This window comes from Lithobates pipiens, unplaced genomic scaffold (genome assembly GCF_037356315.1).
Source record: "Lithobates pipiens isolate NorthernLeopardFrog02 unplaced genomic scaffold, aLitPip1_a1.2 Scaffold_8, whole genome shotgun sequence".
Lineage (NCBI taxonomy): Eukaryota > Metazoa > Chordata > Amphibia > Anura > Ranidae > Lithobates > Lithobates pipiens.
This window is the reverse complement of record NW_027507903.1, coordinates 515,387,844-515,405,910: the sequence shown is the minus strand read 5'-3', so window position 1 is coordinate 515,405,910 and position 18,067 is coordinate 515,387,844. Positions and strand designations below refer to the sequence as shown.

At 45.2% G+C, this 18,067-nt stretch overlaps 1 long non-coding RNA gene across 2 annotated transcripts in view; it reads left to right on the top strand.

Moving 5' to 3' along the window:
* LOC143963453 (uncharacterized) overlaps positions 1-709 on the top strand; it is a 40,279-nt gene extending 39,570 nt beyond the window's left edge. For both annotated transcript variants that reach the window (XR_013270967.1, XR_013270966.1), the window contains exon 4: positions 453-709. This is a non-coding gene — a long non-coding RNA (uncharacterized LOC143963453). The remainder of the gene's footprint in view (positions 1-452) is intronic.
* The last annotated feature ends 17,358 nt before the right edge of the window (positions 710-18,067 follow it).

The following is an 18,067-nucleotide window of genomic DNA, read 5'->3' as shown; positions in this document are numbered from 1 at the left end:
CCGATCAGTTAAGATCCGTTTTGAAGAAATAATAATTTTTTATTTTTTTTTATCTGTATGGGAGGAGCAATGCTTTCTGGGTAATTTCCTTAAAGGCACAGAAACTGCTGTAAACGGATCAAAATGGATAAAAAAACGGATGAAAAAAACGTATGTAAACGTGTGGAATGGAAGACGGCCGAAGCAACTGATAAGAACCGATAAGTTTTTAACGTGGCTAAACTGATGGTGCCCGTGTGAAAGGGGCCTTATAGTGTGTACCCCACTTAAGTAGGGGGTGTTTCCGCAACTGGAATGTATGTATTTAATTTAAACAGAAAATTCAATTGGGCTTTATCTTCTAGGAAGTTCTGTAAAGTCTGTTTAAATTATGTATTTTGTTGAATCATAGGTATATCATTATTCATTGACACTAAAATGACAGATTATATATTGATTTATTGTTATTACAGGTTGCTCGTTACAGTCAACTTGAAAAAAGATGGAAGATAATATGGAAGAAAGGATACATTTACCTCAACTCATATATAAACTATAAAAGCTCAACTTGAGCAAAAAAGTTTGATTTCGTTTTGAATAGACTTGGAAAGAGTAAAATCTTTTTTATTGCTGAACCTTTGACGTACACTAATGATTTATACTAACAAATTATTTGTGTGTGTGTGTTGCAGTGTAACAGTATAAGGGAATTAAACACTTTCTAACTTTCTTTGCCCTTTAGCCTTTACCATTCTGTAAATCTCATACTAAGGTTTGGTTCACGCACATGCGGCAGTCCGGTACGATTCTGTTTGTTGGTTCGGGTGCGATTAAGGTGCAGATTTTTATCTGATATGGCAACTGGACACAAAAATGCACGACCCTTTTAAAAACCGCACCATGGCCCATTAAAAGCCGGTCCGATTCACTTGTTATGCAAATCGGATGCGGTTAAAAATGCATCCAACTCGCATATATGTGAACCGAGCCTTAGGCCGGGTTCACACCGCTGCGATGCGGGAACGCCGCGAATCCGCTGCGTTTTCCCGCATCGCATTACTCCCGCCGGCAGTTCACACTGCCCTATGCGGACGGCTGGGAGTGTCAATGATATGTTAATGACACCCCCAGATCCGTCCGCATATCGCAGTGCAATCTGCCGACTCGCACAGGAATCGGATTCTGTTGCGGACCAAAAAAAGGGTCCCGTGCGAGTTTGCTGCGGGAGCGATGTGAATTCAGCCATACTATCTGTATGGCTGAACTCGCATCGCTACGGAGATCGGATGTGATTTGCACTGCAGTGCGGTGCGAATCACATCCGGATCTCCCCCCGCAGCAGTGTGAACCCGGCCTTAAAGTAGAATTCCAGCCTAGCCTAACTAGTCTTAAAAAGACTTACTAAAACTGGTGCAGCTGTGCATAGTAACCAATCAACTTCCAGGTTTTATTGTCAAAGTTTAATTGAACAAGCTGAGGTTAGAAGCTGATTGGCTACTATGCACAGCTGCACCAATAGTAATTTTCCCCCCACCTTCTCCATAGTTGGTTACATTGCAGAACACTTGGCACAATACCATTGCCAATACCAACAGCCATTTTTCCAAGAGTTACCCAGGAGTCCCCACAGGTGGTTCTACATGTAGGGTGGTCCTCAAACTTAGGCCCCGAGGCCATCCTGAACCAAGCCACAGGACCTGCTAAATAAAGGTCAGGCGTGGCAAGGTGCCCCCATCTTCTCCTTATGAGGTTGATTTACTAAAACTGGAGAGTGCAAAATCTGGTGCAGCTCTGCATAGGAACCAATCAGCTTCCAGGATTATTTTGTCAAAGCTGAATTGAACAAGTTGAAGTTAGAAGCTGATTGGCTACCATGCACAGCTGCACCAGATTTTCACTTTTCAGTTTTAGTACATCGGCCCATATGTGTTCATAAGTAGTCACCCTGCCAGTTCAGCCCTGCAGAGGGCTCCCTCACTCTCTCCACTGAAAGTAGAGCTACAACTTGCTTGTCACGGGTGTCCTGTTTCCATACCTGAACTGCCAAACCCCACCCACAGATGGTATTAAAAACTCCACCCGCTACATCACTAGAGGTTTGGCATCAAATAAAGGGCACTACACCTGCCAACAAATTGACAGAAGAGGGAGCAGAGTTGATGACTTTTCTGGGAGTTCATACCCCTGTATTGTCCAATCGGCAGTCTTTGGGTGGGTAGATGACACCATTGTGTTCTGTGCAGTCAGGAAGAGGTAAATGTATAAGAAAAGTACTGTAGGACAGAATTGCAAATCCTTTGTAATTTTGTTCAGATAAAACAGTTCACATGTGTGTTTAGCTTGTTCTTTGGCATCAAATTAGGAAGTTACAGAGAAGTCCAAGAATATTCTGAAGCTTATGGAGTGGCTCTGTATAAGACTATTTGGATACTGTTTCTTTTCAGGTACTTAAACTCGCCACACGTGTTTCAATCTAATTGTACAAACTTTTTTTAGCTCTTCCAACAACTGTATAGTACAAAGGCCTGACTGATTGAATATAAAAGGACTGGGATAGTCCCTCCTATTACATAATTTTGGTTTATCTGAAGTTGATTGTACAAAGTTTGTATGGTCAGATTGTAACACGTGTGATGACTGTTTTAGGCTTTTTCAGCATTGGCATTAGAAGCCTGGAAGGTGGTCCTAACCCCTGACAAGCAAACCTGAAACAAAGGATCAAATCTAGCAGATTTAACTAAATGACTCAAACATACAAATGGTCAGAGGACAATTAGGGCTATGTTTCCACTATTGCGTCCCCAAAGGCGCACAGTTTTTTTGTTGCGACTTGAAGCAATGCCTATGTATTCTTGAGGTCTATGGTCCTCAAGTCGCATCAAAGTGGGACCAAAGTAGTGCAGGGACTACTTTTTAAGTCGCTACCTCCTTGAAGTGGCACAGATATGAATGGTACTCATTGGAAAACATGGGGTACGGCTTGTCATGCGACTTTTCAGTGCCAAATCGCACTAGTGGAAACCTAGCCTTAGTGCAGAAGGGGGACTTCATACATGTGATCATACAAGTGACTAATGCCTTCTTTGAAAAATCAGCACTACTAAAATGTTATATTTGTATGTATGTTATAAAATCAAAAGTAAAAATATCTGAAAGCTGCACACAAATGATTCTTATGAGAACAAAAGCTTACAGGGTGGAATTTTCGTTTTTAAGCACTTCCCGACCGGCGTATGCCGACGTACATCGGCACAATGGCAGGAACAGGTAAATTTGCCACCTTGCCATCTCGTGTGCGCTGGATACCCGCGATCGTCTCACGGGGAGATGCTAATGTAAACAATCATCTCCCCGTTCTGCCTAGTGACGGTGTCACTGATCTCTGCTCCCTGCCATCAGTAACGGAGATCAGTGACGTGTCGCACACAGCCATGCCCCCCCCCCACAGTTAGAAACACACCCCAGGACACACTTAACCCCTACACTGCCACTTAGTGGTTAACCCCTTCACTGCCAGTGTAATTTACACAGGAATCAGTGCATTTGTATAGCACTGATTGCTGTATAAATGACAATGGTCCCAAAAAATGTCCGATGTGTCCACCATAATGTTGCAATCCCAATAAAAATTGCTGATTGCCACCATTACTAGTAAAAAAAAAAAAAAGAATTCTTAATAAAAATGACATAGAACTATCCCCTTTTTTGTAAATGCTATAACTTTTGTGCAAACCAATCAATAAATGCTTATTGCATTTTTTTTTTTTGTTTTTGTTTTTTTTTTACCAAAAACGTGTAGAAGAATTCATATCGGCCTAAACTGAGGAAAAAAAAATTTGTTTTATATATTTTTGGGGAATATTTATTATAGCAAAATGTAAAAAATAATGCGTTTTTTTTTTTTTATTCCCCCAAAATTGTCTCTTTTTTTTGTTTATAGCACAAAAAATAAAAACCGCAGGGTTGATCAAATACCACAAAAAGAGAGCTCTATTTGTGGGGAAAAAAGGACGTCAATTTTGTTTGGCAGCCATGTCGCACGACCGCGCAATTTTTAGTTAAAGGGACGCAGTGCCGAATCGCAAAAAGTGGTCTGGTCTTTGGCTAGCAAAATGGTCCGGGGCTTAAGTGGTTAAAGTTCTCTTTAATTCTGTAACATAAGCAAGCGGTGTTCTGTTGTCCACCAAGGGAGAGCTCAGATAGGGCTGACAACACTGCTTAGGATTAAAGTCAGCATAGGAAACTGTCAGCTCAGACAGGACAATGGGAACTTACTAAAGATCAGGCAGATGAAGGAATTTTCTGTACTTGCAGTTTTATATTGACAAAACGTAGGAAATATTTGTGTAATTCAGTTGTAATGATATTTTTTATCTCAGCAGTCCTGTAATACTCTGTGTGCTTAATAGCAATGTAAATGGTTAAAGTTTAACTCCAGGTTTCCCCAACCCACGCCTATAAGTGTACCTTCACCTGTTAACACTTCTTGAATCCCACCCCCCTCTCCTTTCCACAGTTGAATAGCGTTTAGTAGTGTATGACTCCAAAGGAGGAAGCGACTATTTTACAGCTCAGGTAGCTCAAACTCCATAGGACTGAAGGCAAGGGAAAGGCTAATAAAGGTACAGATATCAGACTTTTCTTCTTTTGATGAATCGAAGAAAAGACTGGACAGCTGCACTCTGTTGACACCTTTATTGAAGACAGGTTAAAAATTCTTCTGGTACAAAGACATCGAGGCACAGGATCAATGAAAGGCTGACCTGTTTCACACTATGATAGGGGGCTTAGTCTTCGCTTCCTGCATGCAGATCCAGCACCTCTTTCCATTAGCAGATGGGTTTAGGGTTGCCACCTGTCCGGGATTCACCCGGACAGTTCAGGTTTGGACTTATGTATCTGTGTTTTAGACTGCCTGAAACCCGGACACATTATTCAGACTGCATTATGGCTTCCCAGCAGGGTTTCTGGCTGCAGTTGTCTAAGCTGAGCGTGTCTCCTTCACTCTTTCATGCTGCCCAAAGCCAGCACTAACAATACACCCCCCCCCCCCCCCCAATACACACACAGACGGGAGAGCAAAAAGGGCTCAATCTGCACCTCTTCCTCCCGCCCCTACACCTCTGTGTCTGCCCACACTCCAATCCCCGCCACTGTGCCTCAGAAAAGGAAAGTGAGGGCCGGAAATTTGAAGTCCAGCAGCCTCAGATGCATCTGGATGAGAGGTGCTGACTGCCAAGGGGTGAGTAAGCTCACCATCCATCCCTGCCTGTGACTGATGTCTCCCCCATTATCTCTCCTACCTCTGTAGTGCACGCCCCACACTATATAAGGCTGCCTTTGAGGCGGCCTCGTGTAGTGTGTTGGCATCTGAAGCAGTGGGTGTTCTGTGTACCTTCAACACAGTTACACACCAATCGTTTTTGGCTGATTTCCTATCTTGCTCTTGTGTAGTGGTTATTGTCTGTGCCCTGACCGCAGTATACACCACTATATTCACCTCACCTATATAGCTAGTGATCTAGCTTTAATAATAGAGCTTGCAGTCAGTAGTGTTAGGAGATAGTGCGTGCTGTCTGCGTGCTCTGTACCCAGTACATACCGCTATAATCCACCTACATAGCTGTTCTCTATTTGGGCCCAATTGCCATCTGCAGGAGTTATTGGAAGTTGTGTGTGCTTCCAGCACAGCACAGTATACATCTGTATATACCCCTTTAACTCTGCTGTTTTCTGGTTATTGTCTGCGTGCCCTGACCGCAGTATACACCGTGATATTCACCTCACCTATATAGCTAGTGATCTAGCTTTAATAATAGAGCTTGCAGTCAGTAGTGTCAGGAGATAGTGCGTGCTGTCTGCGTGCTCTGTACCCAGTACATACCGCTATAATCCACCTACATAGCTGTTCTCTATTTGGGCCCAATTGTCATCTGCAGGAGTTATTGGAAGTTGTGTGTGCTTCCAGCACAGCACAGTATACATCTGTATATACCCCTTTAACTCTGCTGTTTTCTGGTTATTGTCTGCGTGCCCTGACCGCAGTATACACCACTATATTCACCTCACTTATATAGCTAGTGATCTAGCTTTAATAATAGAGCTTGCAGTCAGTAGTGTCAGGAGATAGTGCGTGCTGTCTGCGTGCTCTGTACCCAGTACATACCGCTATAATCCACCTACATAGCTGTTCTCTATTTGGGCCCAATTGCCATCAGCAGGAGTTATTGGAAGTTGTGTGTGCTTCCAGCACAGCACAGTATACATCTGTATATATCCGTTTATCTCTGCTGTTCTATAAAAAAGGCATCTGCAGGAGTTAGTGGGTGTTGTGTGCCTCCAGCACAATATAAACTACCCAACTACTGTTTTACCCAACTCCCTTCAGGCCATTACCATGTCTGGAAGGCCAGCAAGGAGAGGCAGACAGGCGCGAGCCGATAAAAGAGGGCAAGCAGGCTCTGTGTCTAGAGACAACAGTGCTGGTCCTGGACGCGGTGCATTGTCATCAGCACGTGGCCATGGGACATGCTTGTCCTTCTTTTCTGCAGCTGGACATGTTGAACCGCAACATGCCAACGACTTGGTAGAGTGGATGACCAAGCCCTCTTCATCCTCCTCATCCTCTCTCACCCAGTCTCAGGGTAGTAGCAAAGCAGCTGCCAACACATTGTCTTCCCTCCTCTCAATGTCATCATCAGTGACTCCTTCCCTAGACCCACCACGTCCTCCTGAGGAGTCTCCTGAACTCTTTGAGCACAGTGTTGGGTACATGCTCCAGGAGGATGTGTTTGGTGGGCTCTGATGATGACACTCAGCTAGAGGAAGGCAGTAGCGTGAGCGCAGAGAGAGGGGATGCTCAAGAAGGACAGCAATCTGGCAGTCATGTTCCACAAGCTGCAGCATACTGCCAGGTTTGCTACAGCGATGAAGAGGGAGGGGATGATGAGGGCACTGACTCCACGTGGGTGCCTGGAAGGAGGGAGGAGGAGGAGGAGGCACATGTCCAACGAGGCAGGATGCCCTCCGGGGGCCAGCTTAGGGGCAGCACACCGACTGAATCACACCGCAGAGCTCCGCCTGCGCAGAGCGCTTCCTCTGCGCGTTATTCTAAAAGTTCTTTGGTGTGGGCCTTTTTTGAGACGAGTGCATCAGATCGCACCGCTGCTATTTGCAACATATGTCTCAAGCGTATCTCACGTGGCCAAAACATCAGCCGCTTGGGCACCACATGCTTGACCAGACATGTTGACCTGCCATGCAGCTCGTTGGCAAGCGTACCTCAAAGACCCACACCAAAGAACAAAGCGGACCTCTCCTTGCCCCTCATCAGCTGGCATCTCCAACCCCACTAGACCTTCAGTCCTCTCTGAAACCTGCTCTGAGAGGAATGAAGGTGTAGAATTAGGTGTGTCACAGCCAAGTGCTTCCGGGAACTCTGCTAGTGGTACATCCACATCCGATTATAGCAGGCAAATGTCCCTGCCCCAGCTGCTGGACCGGCGGAAGAAGTTTACTCCCAGCCATCCACATGCCCAGCGGTTGAATGCTAGCTTGGCTAAATTGCTAGCACTTCAACTGCTGCCTTTTCAGTTTGTAGACTCGGCCCCCTTCCGTGAGTTTGTACAATGTGCGGTTCCTCAGTGGCAGGTCCCCAAACGCCACTTTTTCTCACGGAAGGCGATTCCGGCTCTCTACCGACATGTGGAAGGCAATGTCCTTGCCTCGCTGGACAGGGCGGTCAGCGGTAAGGTGCATATTACCGCTGACTCATTGTCCAGCAGGCATGGACAAGGACGTTACCTGTCTTTCACGGCCCATTGGGTCACTCTTCTGGCTGCTGGGAAGGATGCAGGACAAGGTGCAGTAGTGTTGGAGGTTGTTCCGCCACCACGCCTCCAAAATGCTACTATTGGTTGTGACACACCTCTCTCCTCCACCCCCTCCTCTTCTTCTTCCTCCATGGCCTCTTCCAGTGCTCTGTCCTCAGAACCAGCGGTGCTCCGTAGGCGTTGCAGGGGCTACGCAAGTACGCAGGCAAAACGATGCCATGCCGTGCTTGCGCTGGTTTGTTTGGGGGACAGGAGCCACACTGGGGCGGATGTTTTGTCAGCTCTGCAGGGGCAGGCCGAGAGGTGGTTGACGCCACGCCAGCTTAAGCCAGGAATGGTGGTTTGCGACAATGGCACCAACCTCCTCTCCGCCCTCCGACAGGGACAACTGACCCATGTGCCCTGTGTAGCTCACGTCCTTAACCTGGTGGTGCAGTGGTTCTTGGGCAGGTACCCCGGCTTACATGATGTCCTGAAGCAGGCCAGGAAAGTCTGTGTGCATTTCCGCCGATCATTTAATGCCTGTGCTTGGCTGGCTGAGCTCTAAAAGGAGTTGAACCTGCCCAAGAACCGCCTTATATGTGACATGCCCACCAGATGGAACTCAACATTGGCCATGCTGCAGCGGCTGCACACGCAGCAGAGGGCCATCAATGAGTACCTGTGCGACTACGGCACCAGGACAGGGTCAGGGGAGCTTGGTTTTTTTCTCACCACGCCAGTGGGGCATGATCAGGGATGCATGCACTGTCCTGTCACCGTTTGAGGAGGCCACAAGGATGGTGAGCAGTGACAGTGCATGCATCAGTGACACTGTACCTCTTATCCACCTCTTGGAGCATACGCTGCGTGGAATAATGGACAGGGCTCTTGAGGCAGGAAGAGGAGGACTTCCTTGCCTCTCAAGGCCCCCTTTATCCAGACAGTGTTCCTGCTGTGCCACCCATCACACAGGAAGAGGGTGAGGAGGAGGAAGAGGAGGAGGAGGATGATTGTGTCAGCATGGAGGTGGAGGCTGGCACTCAGCAGCAGCAGTCTTATAGGGATGATTTACAGTCCCAAGAAACACGTGGACTTGTACGTGGCTGGGAGGAGGTAGCTGCGGATCATGTTGTCCTTAGTGACCCAGAGGACTCCGGACCGAATGCCTCAGCTAACCTACGCTGCATGGCCTCCCTGATCCTGCAAAGCCTGCGGAAGGATCCTCGTATTCTTCGGATCAAGGAGAGGGACCATTACTGGCTGGCCACTCTCCTTGATCCACGGTACAAGGGTAAGGTTGCCGACCTTATCTTGCCATCGCAGAGGGAGCAGAGGATGAGACATCTCCGGGAGGCCTTGCAGAAAGCTCGGTGCAACGCGTTCCCAGAGACTGGGAGGTCACAAACTCCTGGTCCTGGACAACGTGTTGCTGAGGCATCAGTCAGAAGGAGCGGTGGAGAAGGTGGCCGTCTGACTGATGCTTTCAGACAATTTTTTAGTCCGCAGCCCCAAGGTATGATTGGTTCCAGCACCCATCGCCAGCGTCTAATTTACATGGTGCAGGAATACCTAGGGGCAAGGTCAGACTTGGACACCTTTCCCACCGAAAATCCTCTGGCTTACTGGGTCTTGAGGATGGATCACTGGCCAGAGCTTGCACAGTATGCAATTGAGCTACTGGCCTGTCCTGCATCCAGCGTTCTTTCGGAACGCACCTTCAGTGCTGCTGGTGGCTTTGTTACCGATCACAGGGTGCGCCTGTCCACCGAATCAGTTGATCGACTGACCTTCATCAAGATGAATCAGTCTTGGATCACCCACAGCTACCAAGCACCTGAAGCTGATGTAACCGAATAATTTTTTTTGAAATATCACATCCCTTCAAGACTGCCGATGCTGATGCTGAGTGACTGTCCTGTTATGTTGATTGTCTATCCTCTTCCTCCTCTGCTGATATGTTGGAAGAACATTTTTGGTTCTGGGTGATGCCAGCAGCTCAATTTTTCTGCCCCTGTTTAACAGGGGCATTTAAGTACAATTTTTGATGCAATGCTTTGCAGCAGGGCTAATTCCTGCAATAAAACTAGAGTATATGGCAGAGGTTGCAGTGTGATGGCACCAGTGCCTAAGGCCCAATTTTTCTGCCCCTGTTTAACAGGGACATGTAATTACAATTCTTGATATAATATTTCACAGGAGGGCCCCTTCCTGTGCCCACCCAGAGTAACGGTGAGGACTTATAGTGTTGTGGCACCAGCACCACAACCACCAAAGGTCATTTTTTCTACCACTGTTCAACAATGGCATGTAATTACAATTCTTGATATAATCGTTCACAGCAGGGCGCTCCAGCGCCCACCAAGAGTCACTTTGAGGGCTTACAATGTTGTGGCAAAACCAACACCTTGTTCCGCCATTTCTGCAGAGCATATAGCCCCTACTTTCAAACATCCAACTTACAAACATCTCCTACTTGCAAACGCAAGGAGACAGCAGAAAGTGAGATGAAAAATGATGGACGACAAAACAAATTATACAGGGGTGATAACCCTTCCCTATGTTTTCCAAAAAGCTTAAAAATAGTTTTTTTGACTGGAGCTACACTTTAGAAATGTACCAGTTGAAAATTACAAACAGATTCAACTTAACACAACAAACCTACACAGTCCCTGTCTTGTTTGCACCGCCTGTATACTGCTGTTCTGAGTATATAGGGCCTGGGGGCCACACGCATTTCCTTTTTTTAATATGGGTACAGGGTTCCCCTTAATATGCGTACAAGACCCAAATAGGCTGGTAATGGGCAGGGAGGGCTACCCATGCCATTTTTCTGAATGATTTTCAACCATAGTGCAGGAACCAGATATAACATTAAAACCGCAAGCAGTTTTAAATGGTGTTATTTCCGTTTAATGTCATTTTGTGCAGGGACTGTTCTAAACACGGGAAACACGTGGCACTTCACAGGCATACTACAGACACCCCCCAGGCACCATATTTAAAGGAATATTTCACTTTTTTTTTTTTCACTTTAATCGTCATTAAAATCAGTGCTCCCGCCAAAACGGCCGTTTTTAAAACTTTATTTTGCATTGACCCATGTCCCCTGAGGCAGGAGCCAGGTCCCCAAACCCTTTTTAGGACAATATCTTGCATATTAGCCGTTAAAATTAGCACTTTCCATTTCGAACGTTCGAGTCCCATAGACTTCAATGGCGTTCTAACGTTCGTAACGAACGCGGGGTCCGTTCAAAAGTTCTGGTGCGAACCGAACCGGGGGGTGTTCGGCTCATCCCTATTCATGAGATGTCTGCCTAGAGCAATGTTCTTTTGTTGTTTCTTCTTTTGATATCTAAGCAGTGGTGGCTGGTGCCCCATTGGTCAGGGAGGGGCGGCAAACAAACCTGAGACATCTACCCCCTGGTCGCTCCAGACCGCCACCCCAAGGCAACCTGCATCCAATTCACAATAGTGTGAACCCAGCCTAAGAGTCAATTTTACATTTTTGCAGTAGCTTAAAGTGGTGTTGCACAGAAAAAAAATAAACATTATTAAAATTCCTAAAAAAATAAAAACATTTGGAAAAAAAAATTTTTTTTTACTTACCTCTAAATGCCTGTTGCTAGGGGTCCCTCGTAGTCTGTCTCTTTTAGTGCCTGGGCTGGTGACATCACTTCCCCTCGGCGCAGGAAGGGCTCAGCTCTGCCCCCTCCCTCCTGTCAGTCATCTGGGACACGTGACAGGTCCCAGATGACTGCGTGGCCAATCACGGCGCCGCTCGCGCATGCGCAGTGGGTGCCCGGCTGTGAAGCCACAGCAGGGTACCCACAGTTGCATTTCTGGCGCCACCGAGCGGAGCTTTGACCTCCCTGCATCACTGGGCCCTCAAACCGGTAAGTATACGATTATTAAAAGTCAGCAGCTGCAGTATTTGTAGCTGTTGACTTTTAATTTTTTTTTTTTTCAAATGGAAACTCCTCTTTAATGAATGTGCATTCCATTAGGACAGTCTATTGAAAATAATGGTTTGCAGTGCAACAAATTGTCCCAAAAAATAGGCAGTGCACAAAGTATGCAATGCACTGCACTACGTTGCATTGCCTTGTATTGCGACATGCTGTAATGCATGAGTATTGCCTTAATGTGTTGAGATGTCATTAAAAATGACTGGTACTGCAGCTCAGTGTAACATACTGTAAATCTACGCAAAGATGTAAATAGACTCTAAAAAATGGCAAGTCATGTATGAATATAGTAATAAATACAAAAAGTACCTAGCTTGAATCCAGCTGATCAGCAAAAAAGACAATTAAACTGTCTTAATGTTACCACAATACTTCATATTCCTGATACATGTCTGTTTTACCATATACTTGTATCAAAAAGTATTTTGTTCTCTGTGAATTGCTTCCTTTGTGTGAAATACCTGGTGACCCTGCCAGTCCCCCTGCTTCCCTATTTTAAACTGACCACTCCAGACATGCAAGCATATCCATCCCACTGTGGTCAGTTTTTTTTTTTTTGCATTGTACTTGGGAGCTCAGTCTACCTGTACTCCAGTGGTCAGACATGAGCTGGCGTGCCCCCGTGCACAGCTCTTCATGGGGAAAATCAGTGTGCTTTCTCTGACTCCTACACACACACACACACACACACACACACACACACACACACACACACACACACACACACACACACACACACACACACACACACACACACACACTCTACACCCCCAGCTCTCTAAGCCCCTATTGCAGTTAGAACAGAGATTATGTGATCAATTATTTTGCATATATGAGGGGGTCTTCAAAAAGTTTTCGCACTTTTTATTAACTCTATTAAGGATTTCAAAAACAAATTACATCGCTTTTATACAGTCACCTTCTTCGTGATGCATTTTCCCCAGCGCCGTACCAACTTTTTAATTGCCATCAGCAAAAAATGTTTTTGGTTGAGCGCGTAGCCACTGATGCACCACTTCTTCGAGAGGTCCAAAAAAGGTGGAAAACAGATGGCGGTAAATACGAACTATAAGCTGGGTGTTCTATAACCTCCCACTCATAAAAGGCTACGAGAGAGAACTTTATCTCCATGCTGAGTACACATGTGAAGATGCATTTGGGCTCCCGACACATCTGCCCACAAAAAGCCTATGACAGAACGAGATTCCTCTTTCACGACCAGTTACTACTCCTCCCGCCCTCACCAAATGTTTTGCCTTTCATTTCTATGTTAAACTTAATGAGTTGTTTTAAAGGTGAGGGTTCACATATATGTCTGTATTTTGCTGAAACATATATCATTATTCAATACAATATTCTAATTAAAACCAGCATTAGCAGCGCTTCAGAGTTCAAATAAATCTGTAAAATCAAAAACGTTCAAAGTAGTTTATCAATGTGTCCCAAATGGCATAAATCCTTATTTTTCGACCATCACCACACCTCGTTCGTTATCCCCCTATGGTAGTGATGGGGAACCTTGGCACCCCAGATGTTTTGGAACTACATTTCCCATGATGCTCACCTACACTGCAGAGTGCAAGAACATTATGGGAAATGTAGTTCCAAAACATCTGGGGTGCCAAGGTTTGCCATCACTGCCCTATGGTAATGGACTCACCGGATAAAAGATAAATAAATGCTCGCCTCAATCAACCATTCATGGGGCTTCAAGATCCCTGCGTCCATCCCCTCCAACACATGACACAACACTTCCTTTTCTGCATTCAGCAGCTCTATGACCATTGCTGTTGACGCTACAATAAATTATATATTTATTGTTATTACAACAGGGTTTGTTGCATACATTTCATATATTTATGAAGCAATTCACTGCCTTGCCCAATACGTTACGTGTAAAGTACGTTCCCCAACTTCAAACTGTATGGGTTGATTTACTAAAGGTAAAAATAGGCTGTTCACTTTGCAAGGAAATTTGCCACAGAGCTTGGTAAATGTGGTAAAGATTCACTTTGCAAAAAATATCCAATCATATTCAAGGGGGAAGAAAAAAAAAAACTGCATTTTTGCTTCCACATACTTCATCTCATTCACTAAACTCTGGGGAAACTTCCCTTGCAAAGTGAAGTGTTTTTGCCTTTAGTAAAGCAGCCCCTATTGCAGTTTATGTGTATTTAATCACTCAGCAGAACAATAGAATAAGATCATGTAAATTGGTGTACAGAACAAACAACAGTTTTGGGTGTCCCTATCCTATTCAAATTCAAAAGGTTCTTTTTAAATTTGAGAAAGGGTGGAGATGACTAAAAAACAGCTGTACTGTCTGTGCACTGATTTACATGTGTCCTATTGTGCGACAGAGTGAATACATTCACAGAAAATTGCTTAACATTTGTGTGGCATATTCTTTTGGATGATGCACTGTATGTTTATGTATTTATCGATATGTTTGTCCCAGATTGGAAGTTTGGACAGTTTAGAGTTAGGCCAAGCAAAGGCCCATCTTTGCCTGCACAGAATGCACGGGTGTTCCATGCATCTGCATGCTGGCAGTCCCATTCATAGTAGCTGTCCCAATTTGACAGCCATATATGTGCGGGTGTGTCTCTGAATGCATACTGCCTGTGTTGAGAGTGATGCATCTGCAAGGCTGTCAAATTAGGACCAGCCAGTGTGTTTGTGCAGCCTCTGTGTCCTAATAGATATGCCTGCATGCAGATGCGAAGAATAACTGTGCATTCCATGATGCAGGCAAAGACGGCTCTTCACATAGGTAAACGCATAGATACTGTGTATACAAGCCCATAGGTAACACACTTTACACATATGCCTTCATTTATAGAGAGGATGAAACTTCCTAATGGGGATACATACAGCAATAAAAACCTGACAGGGTTTGTAACCCCCTCTCAACTATTCAAATCCAAAAAAAAAATGGTGCTGATTCTACCCCTGCATTATCATAGCCCTTCACTGGGAAGATCAGTGTACTGCTGTTTCTTTGTGTACTGCTGCTCCCCCCCCCCCCCCCAGCTCTGAGCCCGTTATGCAGCTGAGAACCTAGAGGTCAGGTGATCACTTGCAGAAAAAGTAAAAAAAACTATAATTTTTTTATGTATCTAAATGTAGCCAGGAGTTGGCTATTCTTGCCTGCAATTCAGGGACAAGGTGCAGTGGTGTTGATGTGGAGCTGTCTCCCCCTAGTGTTGGTTTGAACTCCATGTTGTCATCTCCTAAAGGTAGAGCATAAAGCAAAGCATTGTGGGATGTGTAGTTCAGAATGCTGGGTTTTCAATTCTAGCAGGACTGGCCTGAACTACATGTGCAGGTACACGCAGGTTTCCGTTACATCAGAGGGGGCGGGGTCACCCATACGTCACTGGGGAACCCCTGGCTCCCTTCACCAGCGTCAGAGGGGGCGGGGTCGGGTGGCCCCGCCCTCCTAATATAAGAAAGCGCTGGGATCTCCGCAGTGTCTCCGCACCGGAGACAGAAGACGGATGTATGGACAGCGCTGGATTGAGAGATCCCCCGTCGCTGGATATGATCATCCATTGCTGGACCCTGGAGATTCGTCGCTGGATAGCAAGAGTGGATTAGCACCGCTGGAATCTTTTTTTTTTTTTTTATTTTTTTTTTTTTAATAAAGGAATTTTTCAAAAGTGTGTTTGTCTTATTTAACCATTTTTACACTTTCTTTGTGAAATGGTAGGGGTACTTTTGTACCCCCTTACCATTTAAAACAGGGGGGGGGAGGGATCTGGGGGTCCCCTTGTTAAAGGGGGCTTCCAGATTCTGATAAGCCCCCCACCCACAGACCCTCACAACCACCGGCCAGGGTTGTGAGGATGAGGCCCTTGTCCTCATCAACATGGGGACAAGGTGCTTTGAGGGGGTCACAGACCCCCAAAGCATCCTCCCAATGTTGAGGGTATGTGGCCTGGTATGGTTCAGGATAAAGGGTCTGGTATGGATTTGTAGGGGGACCCCCACGTCAATTTTTTTTAAAATTTGATGTGGGGTTCCCCTTAATATCCATATCAGACCTGAAGGGTCTGGTATGGATATTTAGGGGGACCCCCACGTGATTTTTTTTTTTTAATTTGACACAGGATTCCCCTTAATATCCATGTCAGACCTGAAGGGCCTGGTAATTGAATTTAGGGGAACCCCCACACTTTTTTTTTTTTTTAATCAATGAATGAATGAATTGTCGGCTAATAACTCATTGAGTGTTCTCTGTATTACGGGGAGCCGACAATTTAGCCGCAAGTGATTTTAAAAGACTTTTTTTCCTGCACAAATGACACTTTGTGCAGGGACAGTTCTAAGCACCAGAAACATGCGCCCCTTCACAGGCATACTATAGATACCCCCCAGCTACGAAATTTAAAGGAATATTACACTTTTATTGTTTCACTTTAATCATTATTAAAATCACTGCTCCTGAAAAAACGTCAGTTTTTAAAACTTTTTTTTGCATTGATCCATGTCCCCTGGGGCAGGACCCAGGTCCCCAAACACTTTTTAGGACAGTAACTTGCATATTACCCTTTAAAATGAGCACTTTAGATTTCTCCCATAGACTTGTATAGGGTGTTCCGGCTTTTCGAATTTGCTGCGAACAGCCCAAATTGTTCACTGTTCGCTGAACAGGCGAACAGGCAATGTTCGAGTAGAACATGAGTTCGACACGAACTCGAAGCTCATCCCTAGTATTTAACCATACTGTGTTTCTTTGCATTCTACCTTACAAACAAAAAATCCTTAGATTGTATAATTGCATTTAATGCTAGCGCTTTGTTGCCATCAGATAAGATATCCTTATGACATACAGTCTTATGTTATATACTGCTTCATCCGTATTGTGTAAGTTTCTTAACCACTTCAGCCCCGGAAGATTTGGCTGCTCAATGACCAGGTCATTTTTTGGGATTCAGCACTGTCTCGCTTTCACTACCGATTGCGCAGTTGTGCGATGCTGTACCCAAAAAAAAAATTGACTTCCTTTTTTTCCCACAAATAAAGCTTTCTTTTGGTGGTATTTGATTATCTCTGCATTTTTTTGGGGGGGTTTTTTGCACTATAAACAAAAAATAGCGACAATTTTGAAAAAAAAAAAACACAATGTTTTGTACATATTGCTATAATAAATATCCCCATTTTTTTTTTTTTTTTTTTAAGCACATTTTTTCCCTCAGTTTGGGCCCATGTCAGATGTGACACATCGGACACTTTTGACACATTTTTGAACCTGTAGACAATTATACAGCGATCAGTGCTGATTATTATTATTATTATACACTATTTATATAGCGCCAACAGTTTACGCAGCGCTTTACAATGTATAAGGGGGGACAACACAATTACAGTACAATACAAAAGGTACAGGAGGGCCCTGCTCACAGAGCTTACATTCTAAGGGAGGTGGTACATAGCTGCAGAGAATGATTTGATGAATGAAATGATGATTTGATGATTACTGTATAAGTGTCACTGGCAGGGAAGGAGTTAACAATAGGGGGCGATCAAGGGGTTAACTGTGTTCCCTGACTGTGTGTTCTAACTGTGGGGGAGGGGACTGACTATAGGAGATGACAGATCATGGTTCCTAGGTATTAGGAACTCACGATCTGTCTCTCCTCGCAGAACAGAGCAGGGACTTGCGTGTTTAAACACACACGTCCCTGTTCTGCCTCTCGTGCCCTCGATTGTGCATGGCCGGCGGTCATCGCGACTTCCGGCCGCGAGAATCAGTACCCCCACAATGCATCGGATGCACACCTGCTATCCTGCTTAAAGGAGCAGACATACAGCTACGACGGATCAGAGGATCGTGCCGACCCTCCACACTATAATGCCGGCGGCTGGACGGCAAGCGGTTAATACTAGTGTCAGTGGGTAAAAATGACTGAACACAGGGTGTCGGAGGACTTGCAGAGTTGGGGCAACCAGTGGGGTAAAGAATCTACCAGCAGCCCTCATGAGGGTAGCGCTATACGCACACACACAAATGTTTTTGCCTTGCATTTCTATTTTAAACGTAATGACTTGTTTTACAACGTATGGTCCCCAACTTTAAACCATATGGGTGTGATTTACTAAAGGCAAATAGGCTGTTCACTTTGCATTGAGAGCTGCTCTGTGCAGAAAAAGCTTGGTAAATGTGGTGTGTATTTCCATCCTGTGTAGGTGCCTCATGTGGCCTTTAGCATGTTTGTTTGAACAGAGGAGGTGAGCGAAGGTTGGAAGAGTGAAGCGGAACAACAAGGGAAGGAGGTCAGATGGCTTGGCCTTCTATGGCCGGTG